Source organism: Hypanus sabinus, chromosome 25 (genome assembly GCF_030144855.1).
Source record: "Hypanus sabinus isolate sHypSab1 chromosome 25, sHypSab1.hap1, whole genome shotgun sequence".
Taxonomy (NCBI): domain Eukaryota; kingdom Metazoa; phylum Chordata; class Chondrichthyes; order Myliobatiformes; family Dasyatidae; genus Hypanus; species Hypanus sabinus.
This window is the reverse complement of record NC_082730.1, coordinates 9,726,698-9,738,876: the sequence shown is the minus strand read 5'-3', so window position 1 is coordinate 9,738,876 and position 12,179 is coordinate 9,726,698. Positions and strand designations below refer to the sequence as shown.

Genomic DNA, 12,179 nt, shown 5'->3' with positions numbered 1-12,179 from the left:
GGACAATTCTCTTCCTGAGGAGAAGATACAATATCAGTCTTTGCTCTAAGGGAGTATCGATCAAATGAAGGCTTCATTAATCTTTAGCCACTGAAAATGCAAACCTGTGTTAGCTGTTAGTCATGAAGCCGAATGCAAGATCACCAACAACCCTTGACAGCTGGTGCTGATCATTGTGTTAGTGTGGACAAGAACGTACTGGCCCAAGCTCTCTGTGTAGAGCTGGTCTTGTAATAATCTTAACGTCGGACAAAAAGGCACCAGGTCTATGTATGTTTACACCAGACAGAATTTACAATTAAAGAGTATCTTTATTTCTCAAACAGTATGTTTCTTGAAGCATTGAAGCATACGGTGAAATGTGTCTTTTCGATTCTCCCTCACTTGAGACGATCTTTCCTTGACAGATCTGTGCTGCTGAGAGACATCTTGGGATCAGTGATGTATCTGGGACGTCTTCAAGGAGCGATGCCTAAAAAAAAATGGCATCCGTTATCAAGGACCCCCATCGCCCAGGTCATGCCTTGTTCTCATTGCTACCATAAGGAAGGAGGTAGAGGAGCCTAAATGCACTCGCCCGATGTTTCAGGATCAGCTTTACCCCCGCCTCTGCCATCAGATTTCTGAATGGACTTTGAACCTATGAACACTATCTCACTACTTTTTTGCCCTACTTACTTAATTTAACTGTCTTTCTCTCACACCCCACCCCCCCCCCCATTGGTTCACAGCCATCCAGAGGTTCGCTGAGCAGCCCCTGTGACAGTCCTGATGGCTCTTTTCTTTGTAGTCCCTGTAATGCCAAGGAGAGGGCAGGTTCTGCACCACGAGAAGCCAGCAAAACGTCAACACCTCACCTCTACAGGCTCACGTTGTTCTCTCCACACCTGTCTCCGGCACTGTTCTACCAGCTCCTGGTACTTTGCGTTCTTCACTAATGCAGTTCTGGTCATGTTGTCAGCAGGCTTGCAGAAGTTCATTGGCTTTTGTAGTCATTTGGTATTGTTACTGCGTAAGAGTTCAAACTTCAATCTCAGTTCCAATAATAGAGTTTCAAAACCAAATAACAAGAAACCCTAAAGAAGCTGTTAAAAAAGGTCATCAGTCTCCCAGTGAGCAGAGAGAGAAAAAAATTAATCATGCAAACAATAACAGTAAGCAAATAGCACTTAGGACGAAACTGAGTTCCCAGACTCGAAGCCCGGAGCAGCCATTCATTCCATTTCTATAGATGCTGCCTCCCGGCCTGCTGAGTCCTGACCGTATTGTGTGTGTGTGTTGCTTTGGATTTCCAGCCTCTGCAGAATCTCTTGTGCTTATAACTCCTTGATCAATGTAATAACCAGTGCTGTTTAAATATTAAAGGTGATAAGAACTTAAAGATGAACAGCTAATCAGGAAATAATTAAAAATATACACAAACGTTTACTTCAGAATTAGATTCAGAAACAGGTTTATTATCACTAATTTATATGTCGTAAGATGTGCTGTTTTGTGGCAGCAATACAATGCAATACCTAAAATATGCTATAAATTGCAATAAAAAGTATATATATGTAGGCAAATGGGTCTAGTTCAGTTAGACAACTGGAAGGTGTTGGTTTTCAGTGAACTATTAACTCATTCAACTCCCTCAGATGGACATAAATGATGTTGAAGACCATTCCAATCCCATTCCATTCCAAAGAACGTTGTCTCCAGTGTCCTAGCAGGTGTCTATCCCTCAGCTAGTGACGATAAGACACATCATCTGATGACTGTCAAGCACGTCACACAAAGTGGTGGAGGAATTCGGCCTGTCGGGTAGTAACTGTGGAGGGAAATGGTCAGGACCCTTCACCTGGGCTGTTCTGGCACTTTGTGTGTCATCCCAGATTCACAAGTGTCTGAGCAAAGATGTTCCCCGAGTAACAAGAGCACACACAAGGAAACAGGAGCAGGAGTAAGCCACTCGGCCCATCAAACTTACCCTGCTATTCAGTATGAACTTCACTGATTTTCCTCAAACTTCACTTCCTCTTCTTTGCCTTTGCACGTAGCTCTCAGTTCTCTCGTCGTACAAAAAATTATTTACCTCCTCTTTACACAACTCGAGTAATTGCTTCCTTAAAGCATCTAGTCTCCATATTCCTAAATATTTAATCTCTTATCTCTGAATTCAAGAATTGCCACTCTTATAAAAGTATGTTATGATCCATGTGGGTTTCCTCCTGGTACCCTGGTTTCCTCCCACGTTCCAAAGATGTACGGATTAGGGTCAGTGAATTGTGGCCTGGAAGCGTTATGTCACTTACTGGCTGCCCCCAGCACATTCTCAGTTAATGCAGATGACATATTGCACTGTATGTTTCAATGTATATGTGACAAATTCCACCACTGCTGCTAAGGAATTTGTACATTCTTCCCATGACCGCATGGATTTCCTCCGGGTGCTCTGGTTTCCTCCCACAGTCCAAAGACATACCAGTTGGTACGTTAATTGGTGATTGTAAATTGTCTCGTGACTAGGTGAGGATTAAATTGGGGGAATTGCTGGGCAGCGTGGCTCGAAAGGCTGGAAAGGGGGAGTAATTTCTTCACCTAGACGGTGGTGAATCTGTGGAATTCATTGCCACAGATGGCTGTGAAGGCCTTGTCTTTGGGTATCTTTAAAGTGGGGGTTAGTAGATTGCTGATTAATAAGGGTGTCAAAGGTCACGGGGAGAAGGCAGGAGAATGGGGTTGAGAGGGATAATAAATCAGCCACGATGGAATGGTGGAGCAGACTTGATAACCTCGTTCTGCTCCTAAGTCATGTGGCCATATGCTGCCTGACAAGCTGACTTCCTCCAGGCACCTGTTTGTTATTTGTTCCTTCATTGCTTCTTAAAACTTTGGGTCTCCCCTGGCTGAAAGCTGTAGAGGGTTGAGACTCAGCCAGCCCCATCAAGGACGCTGAGGACACCTTCAAGAGGTGATGGCTCAAAAAGGCAGCATTAAGGACCCCTACCATCTGGAACATGCCCTCTTCTCATTAATATCATCGGAGAGGAGCTACAGAAGTCTGAAGAATGACACTGAATGTTTTAGAAACAGCTTCTTCCCCTCTGCCGTTGAATTTCTGAACAATGAACACGACTGCACAATTTTTGCACTAATTATTTAATCTCTCTCTTTCTCTCTCTCTCTCTCTCTCTCTCTCTCTCTCTCTCTCTCTCTATATATATATATATATATATGTGTGTGTGTGTGTATGAATATATAATATCTTATTGTAAATTATAATATATTTTATATCTTGTATTCTACTGCTGCTGCAAAACAACAAACTTCACAACATATATCAATGATAATAAACGTGATTCTGATTCGGACCAGTTTGGGTCAAGATGGAAATTTTGCAAGCCTACTCATTCTTTCCCAAGTTCATCAGGTATACGTGTTCCAAATCAGCCTGAGGTTTACCGTTTTTTAAGCACCAGTGAGAAATTGTGTTTTCCATTAACGGCTCGTTGCTGAGTGATGCCATTTGCTTCTATTTCCATTCCTCCTTTCGGTAAGTGTTAATTAGTTATTTCTAGCCGCTGGGCTGTTAGTGTGCTGCTTTATGATGGTTGAAGAGCAATTGCCCGTTACTGAGGAGGGGCAGTGACCCATTCTGTTTCCAGTACAGCTGCCAAAGGAAAATGAGTTTATTATTCACTCTGAGCTCCTTCCCATAAGATCATTAGACATAGGAGCAGATTAGGCCATTTGGCCCATCGACTCTGCTCCACTTTTTCACCCTGGCTGATCCATTGTCCTCTCAACACCATTCTCCTGCCTTTCCCCCATTACCTTTCACTACACAAGTCAAGTCAAGTCAATTTATTTGTCATTTAATTATATATGTACCATTAAATGAGACAAAGTGTCTCCAAACCAGGTTGTAAAGCACTGTAGTACACATAACACACAATAACTTTAGAAAGTAAGGATGAAATCTAACGATGAATTACTCATAAATAAACAAACTAAAATGCTTAAATTAAGTGTTGTGAGGTACAGAACAGATTAACCAGTGAGAACCTGGCGACCTCTTCTTTAAATGCACCCAGTGACCTGGCCTCTATAGCCGCCCATGGCAATGAATTCCACAGGCTTACTACTCTCTGGCTAAAGAAATTCCTCCTCATTTCCATTCTAAATGAGCATCCCTCTATTCTGAGGCTGTGCCCTCTGGTTCTCGACCGTCCCATTATTGGAAACATGCTCTCCGCATCCACTCTATCTAATTCTTTCAACATTCAATAGGTTTCAATGAGTTCCTCCCTCATTCTTCTAAATTTCAGTGGGGATGGGCCCTGGGCCATCAAGTGCTCCGCATATGATAAGCATTTCATTCCTGGAATCTTTTTTGTGAACCTCCATTGAACCCTCTCCACTTTCAGAATATCCTTTCTAAGATTTAGATTAGCACTCTAATATCTCCTCCTTGCTGACAATCAACACATACACTCTTCAAAGAATCTGCTCCTCAAATCCCTTATAATCTTTCCCCTCTCTCTTTAAACCCTTACCCTCTAGTGTTAGACTCACCTACCCTGGGGAAAAGGCTCACATTTTCAATGCTCCCATGATTTTAAAGAGCCCTGTGAGGTCACCCCTCGGCCTCCTACCTTCTAGGGACGAAGGAATGCTGAGGGCAACATGATGGCATTGCAGTTAGTGCAACGCTTTATAGTTCCGCTTATCGGTCTACAGGGTTCGATTCCCATCGCTGCCTGTAAGGAGTGTGTACCTTCTCCCCATTACTGTTGGGGTTTCCTTCAGGGGCCCCAGTTTCCTCCCACATTCCTAAGAACTACGGATAAAGGTAGTAGGTTATGAACATGCTAAGTGGAAGCCGGAATTGCGATTTGCCCCCAGGACATTGGACTGTGTTGGTTGATGGTGCAAACGACACATCTCGCTGCACGTTTTGGTGTTTCGATGTATATGTGACAAATGGAACTTATCTTTTAATCTTATCCAGCCTCTCCTTGTAACTCAAGCCCTCCAGTCCCAATAAAATCTTTATAAATCTTATTGTTGTACCCTTTCCCGTTTATCGTGGCATGCCCCCTGCGGCAGGGATGCTGGAATTGTATGCAGTATTCCAAATGTGGCCTTAGCAAAAGCTTGTACGTTAAAGGGAAACATATCGCAAACTGATCAGCCGATAATTTGCCAGGGCAATTAACTCTCCAAGTATTTATATAAGTTCACTTTGACTGTTTTCCCTTGCTGCTGTTTCATAGAGGACAGAAAGAGTTCTGCAAGGATGCAGGGAGCTGTTAGCATCTGACTGCCCAGTTCTGAAATGTTGAAAGATCGTGGTCTGCTAGCTCATGATTTAGAGTGGTGGAGTGGAGATATGTCTCTACCGAAGGAGGTTTAAGGCCCTCTCACCCTCCATTAGCCTACAGGTTACCCTTGGGCAATGTGTAGCACCTGCTTAGCCCCTCCCCCCCCCCACCCTCCGATAAGAGTCATTTGAAGCCATGGGAGCAGGTGGTGGATGGTCGTATGAGCGGCTAGGCCTGACACAAGTTCTGGTTTTGGGACCATAGACACCAGGCGGACAATCTTTGAAGAGCAGCACAAACATGAAAGAACCTGCAGATGCTGGAAACCCAAAGCAACACACACAGGATGCTGGAGGAACTCGGCAGATCAGGCATCATCTATGGAAAAGAGAAAACAGCCAATGTTTCAGGCCAAAACCCTTCATCAGGACTGGAGAAAAAGATGAGGTTATATCAAAGAGGTGGGAGGGGAAGAAGAAGTTCAAGGTGGGTGGTGATAGATGAAACTGGGCAAGGGGAAGGGTGAAGTAAAGAGCTGGGAAGTTGATTGGTGAAAAAGATAAAGGACTGGAGAAGGGAGGGGGGAATCTGACAGGAGAGGGTAGAAGACCATGGACGAAAGGGAAGAGGAGGAGCACCAGAGGGAGGTGATGGGTAGATAACGAGATGAGGTGAAAGAAGGAAACAGGAATGGGAATGGTGATGGGGGTGGTGGGATGCAATTACTGGAAGTTCAAGAAATTGATCTCTGAAGTGTACTGATAACAGCCGGGGTCACCCGTCTTGTAAAGACACTGCCCAGAAGAAGGCAAAGGCAAACCGCTTCTGTAGAAAACATGCCAAGAACAATCAGGGTCATGGGTGGACCATGATTGCCCACATCATGAAGATAATAATTGTTCTATGATTCTACAATGCGGTTATGTTACATACCATGTGGGTATCTTGTGACTGTCTTATGACCATGATGTAATTGAGTATCTTGTGAGCATGATGTAATTGTCTTGTGATGGTGGGGTGATGTAATTTTCCTGCCAGTGTGAGGTCACATGATGGCATGTTCCAATAGGTATACAAGGGGAAACCCCTGTTGTCACTCAGTTCGTTCATTAGTTAGTTTTGCTGCATATTCGTCTCATAACGCAGTTTTGTTTTAAAATGGAGTTTTACTTTCTATTTTAAAGTGCAAAGGTTGTTGCCGGCAGTTTCACCAATTGCTGCCAGTTCTTGTTTGTTGAACCTTTGTTTTACCTCTACAGTCTAGTATTGGAGAGTGAAGACCTTACTAAAGTATGGGAAACCAAAGGGTGTCGTTCAGCGCTTTTATAAAGGATCGACCTCACTGAATCTTCATTCAGGAATAGTGACCTGCATCTGAGATAACCCCTGCAAGATCAGGAAGGTCTGTGCAGTGTTCGCCCTCCAGCAAAAAGGTCAGTTCCTTTAAGCCGTTTTATTTCCTTCGCCGTGAATCCTTTGGACAAGGCACCTCTCAGCTGGGATCAGCAGTAATGTCAAGTCTTTGAAGATATCAGTTTTCAGGGAAGTCTCTCCTTACTGACTGTATAAATCATTTGGACTTTCGAATTTACCACTTTAAGAACTATTCCAGAGTCTGGCTGTTTGTTAAATTGCCGTATAGCAGTTAAGTTAGTTGTTAGTTTACTTTTCTCTTTTGTCGAGCAGAGTTTAATAAACGTTTACGTTTGTTTATAAAACCTGACACAATTCTATATTCATTGTTGCCGACCACGTAACAGTTATGGGCCCACTTGAAAAGTATTGGAATGCATTTACAGTATAAAGATTGGCTTTATTTCTCACAAGTACATCGTGTCCACAACCAACAGAGTCCGAGGGTTTGCTGGGGGCAGCCTGCAAGTGTTGTGATGCTTCTAGAACCAGGATAGCATGCCCAAAACTAACTAACCCTAACCTGGATATTTTTTGAATGTGGGAGGAAACCGGATAACCTAGAGGAAACCCACGTGGTGATGGGGAGAGTGTACAAGCAACTTAGAGACAGTGGCAGGAATTGAACTCTTACTGGTGCTCTAAAATGTTGTGCTAACTACTACTGTGCCACCTTCTGTACTACTGGAGTTGTACAGATGGGAGGGAGTTTCAAAGGTATGGATAAGCCCTTGCACCGTTTGCCTGAGCTCTTCACACTTCCCTCTCTGTGCCAGTTAGACATGGAAGGATGGGAAGGTAACCAACAGACCTTGCTCCTTGTCTCTAAGTCACAGGAGCGTAATTAGGCCATCCCGTCCACTATTTCATCATGGTTGATCCATTTCCCTCTCGGCCTTATTCTCCTGCCTTCTCCTTGTCACTTTTCATGCCCTGACCAATCAAGAACCTATCATCTTCCACCTTAAATACACCCAACTGTCTGGCCTCCACAGCAGTCTGTAGCTATGAATTCCACAGATTCACCAGCCTCTGGTTAAAGACATTCCTCCTCATCTCTGTTCTAAATGGATGTCCCTCTACTCTGAGGCCATGCTCTCCACTCCTAGTCTCCCCCAACATAGGAAACGTCCTCTCCATATCCACTCTATCTAGGCCTTTTAACATTTAATGGGTTTCAATGAGATTCCCGCCCCCATTCTTCTAATTTCCAGCGAGTAAAAGCCCAGAGCCATCAGTTGATCCTCATACGATAAGCCTTTCATTCTGGAAGTCAGTGTCATGAATCTCCTCAGAACCCTCTCCAATGTCGGCATATCCTTTCTGAAATATGGAGCCCAAAACTGCTCACAATACTCCAAGTGAAGCCTTACCAGTGCTTTAAGAAGCCTCAGCATTCAGTTTTGTCCATGAGAGAAAATGTCAAAAGATAGCCTGACATTTTGTTTTCACTACAAACTTACCACAAGTCTGATGACTGCTTCTGTCAGCTGACCTAGGCCACAGGCCACAGTGGCCTAAAGTGAACTGTTTCTGCATCAACATATAAGTATTTTGAGTGGTGGGATATTCTTAATAAAGCTGTCAAGTTGTTTTGACAAGTTAACATGGAATTTCAAGTTATAATCTCCTGGGCAGGTTGTCGTAGGTTTACTAAAAATGAGAGCTTTGAAACATTATCATCTTTTGCCATGTCTGTAATGACTATTTTTAACATCACTAATGCTCAGAATACAGAAAAAAGAATTGGAACCTGCATGTACATATTTAGTGACTGATTTAAATTCCTTGTGTGAGAAAATAGTGCTGATGGCAAGCTCTTTTGGAGTTGGAAGATAACTTATGTAAAAGGCTGCATAGGCTGAAATTAGATTGAGAAGTTTATGAATAATTAACAGTTTGGCATGGACTAGATGGGCCGAAATGCCTGTTTCAGAGCTGTCTTGCTCAATGACTTTATAATGTGTGTGTGTGTGTGTGTGTGTGTCTGTATGTATGATTGTGTAAGTGTGTGTGTGCATGCACGTGCAAACATGTGTTTATACATGCTATTAAGTTTGCGATGACAAAAAGTATACACTGTACAATGTACAAAAGTGTACCTATACTGGTCTGTGCACACAGATGTTCAAGTGCACAAGTGTGCTTGTAACTGGTGTGCAGATGCATGCAATGTGCATATGTATGTATACTTCCATGTGTTTGTGCCTGTGAGTGTGTGTAAGAGAGATACAGGGAGAGAGAGAGATGGAGGGAGAAAGGGGAGAGTGAGATGGAGGGAGAAAGGGAGAGAGAGAGATGAAGGGAGAATTGGAGAGACAGAGGGAGGTGGAGCAAGAAACAGAGAGAGATGGTGAGAGAAAGGGAGACAGAGAGAGAGATGGAGGGAGAAAGGGAGAGAGAGAAATGAAGGGAGAATTGGAGAGACAGAGGGAGGTGGAGCAAGAAAGAGAGAGAGATGGTGAGAGAAAGGGAGACAGAGAGAGAGATGGAGGGAGAAAGGGAGAGATAGAAAGAGAGGGGAGAGACAGAGAGATAGAAGGAGAAAAGGAATGGGGGAAAGAGTGATAGAGAGTGAGAGTGTGAAAGAGGGAGAGACAGAGAAAGAAAGGGAGGGGAGAGACAGAGGGAGAGAAAGAAGGAAAGAAAGAAAAAAGAGAGGGAGAGAAAGGGGGAGAGTGATAGAGAGAGACGAGTAGATGGACAGAGACAGAAGGCAGTTTTGAAAACAAATTTCTGTCAAAGTAGCTAATCTTTGTAAAGTAATAGCCAGCCAGACAAGGTGCAGCTGGCAGATGCATTCAGGAGTGTGCTGTGATAAGCATCTGTCTTTTCCCTTTCATCACTGAAGTCCACAGAGCAGGTCCCCGCTGCGTGGACACTTTAATGAGGATGACTCAGGCTAATGTTCCAGGCTTCTAACAGGATGATGACAATGTTAACCTGTGCAGCAAGTCTGTTGGTATCTGCTGTGATCAGGTTGCCTACCCTGTCACCTCTGAATGGCGAGGGACGGGTTAGATTGATCTTGGAGTCGGTTAAGATTATAGGGAAGTCCTAAGCTAAAGTGGAAGGGGAAAGGGGAAAGATTCACAAGGCACGTGAGGGGCAACCTTTTCACACAGAAGGTGGTGAGTAGATGGAACGAGCTGCCAGAGAAAGTGGTCAAGGCGGGTATAATTACAACATTCAAGGGACACATTCTGATAGATATACTTGTGGTAGCACAATAGTGTAGAAGCTAGTGTCAACTGTAAGACCAGGGTTCAGTTCCCGCCATTGTCTTTAAGGAGTTTGTAGATTCTCACTGTGACAGTGTGTGTTTCCTCCATGAGCTTCAGTTCCCTTCTGTATTCCAAAGATATGGTTTTGGATTAGTGAGTCGAGGGTATGCTATGTTTTGATGTAAAGTTAATCCTTAAATCTTTAGGTACATGGATAGGAAGGGTTTAGATGGATATGCGCCATGCAGGTATTGTTCCCTTTACCAAAATGCATTATCGTTCATTTCCCAGCACTGTATTCCATCGGCCACTTTTTTGCCCATTCTTCCAATTTTTCTAAGTCCTGCTGCAAATGGATTGCTTCCTCGGCACCACCTCCCCCTCCACCTAAACATAGAAAACCTACAGCTCAATACAGGCCCTTCGACCCACAAAGTTGTGCCGAACATGTCCCTACCTCAGAAATTACTAGGCTTACCTATAGCCCTCTATTTTACTAAGCTTCATGTACCTATCTAAAAGCCTCTTAAAAGACCCCATCGTATCTGCCTCCGCCTATCACCTATCTCACTTACCTATCTTCATTTACTTTTCTGTTACTCACCTATCTTTGTATCATCCACAAACTTTGCCACAAAGCCATCGATTTCATTATCTAAATCATTGACAAATAATGTGAAAAGCTGTGGTCCCAGTACTGACCTCCGAGGAGCATCACTAGTCACCGGCAGCCAACCAGAAAATACTGAGGTTAGGCTAACTGGCCTATAATTTCCTTTCTTTTGCCTTCCTCCCTTCTTAAAGAGTGGAGAGACATTTGCAATCTCCCAGTCCATGTCGGAATCAAGAGATGCTTGAAAGATCATGACCAATGCATCTGCTATCTCTTCAGCAATGTCTCTTGGGACTCTGGGATATAGTCCATCTGGTCCAGGTGACTTTCAATTTGCCTAGCACTTTTTCCTTTGTAATAACAATGGCACTCACTCCTGCTCCCTGACACTCACAGACTTCTGACACACTGCTAGTGTAAAGACAGTAAAGACTGAAGCAAAGTATTCATTAAATTCATTTGCACTTTCTTTGTCCCTCATTGTTTTCCACTGGTCCAATACCAACTCTCACCTTCCATTTACTCTTCACATAACTGAAAAAATTTAGTACCCTGGTTTATATTGTCGGCTACTTTGCCCTCATATTTCATCTTTTCCCTTCTTATAGCTTTTTTAGTTGCCTATTGTTGGATTTTAAAAACTTTCCAATCATCCAACTTCCCACTCGCTTTTGTAACTTTATATGTGCTTTCCTTGGCTTTTATGCAGTTCGTAACTTCCCTTGCCAACAGTTCCCAACCCTTGCCATTTGAAAACTACTTCTTCCGTGGGACATATCTATCCTGCCATCTTCAGCCTGAAACTTAATTTATTTCTGCTCTGCCATCATCCCCACCAGTATCATCCTCCAATCCACATAGGGAAGCTCCTCTCTCATTCATCTGTAATTCCCTTTATTCCATTGCAATACTGATACATGTGACTTCTGCTTCTCCTTTTCAAATTGCAGTATGAATTCAATCATATTATGATCACTGCCCTCTAAGGGTTCCTTTACATTAAACTTCCTAATGAGATTTGGGTTATTACACAACACCCTATCTAAATGGCCTTTCCCTGAGTAGGCTCAAACACAAGCTGCTCTAAAAAGCCGTCTCCTAGGCATTCAACAAATTCCCTTCCTGCGATCTGACAACAGCCTGATTTTCCCAAACACTTGCATATTGAAGTCCCCCACAACAATTGTGACATTAAGCATATTACATGCCTTTCCCAGCTCCCTTTGCAATCTCAACCCCACAACTTGGCTACTATTTGGAGGTCTATATATGATTCCCATAATGCTTTTTCACCCTTGCTGTTTCTTAACTCCAACAAAAAAGACTCAACATTCTCTGACCCTGTGTCACCTCTTTCTAAAGATGTAATTCCATCTCTTGCCAACAGAGCCACACCACCGCCTATGCCTTTCTGCCCGTCCTTTCAAAACAAAGTACATCCTTTGATATTAAACTCCCAACTATGGCCTTCTTTCAGGCACGACTCAGTGATGCCCATAACATCTCTCTGACCAATCTCTAACTGAGCCATGAGTTCATCCACCTTGTTCCAAATGCTACATGCATTTAAATACAGCACCTTCAGTCCTGCATTCCTTGCTCTTTTGAATTTTGACTCTGTGG

The 12,179-nt window shown here is 43.4% G+C and overlaps 1 long non-coding RNA gene across 2 annotated transcripts in view; it reads right to left on the bottom strand.

Annotated features, from left to right (window-relative positions):
* Positions 1 to 299: 299 nt before the first annotated feature.
* Positions 300 to 12,179, bottom strand: part of LOC132380993 (uncharacterized) — a 29,525-nt gene continuing 17,645 nt past the window's right edge. For both annotated transcript variants that reach the window (XR_009507897.1, XR_009507896.1), the window contains exons 2-3: positions 858 to 1,008; positions 300 to 472 (exon numbers count right to left, since the gene is read on the bottom strand). This is a non-coding gene — a long non-coding RNA (uncharacterized LOC132380993). The remainder of the gene's footprint in view (positions 473 to 857; positions 1,009 to 12,179) is intronic.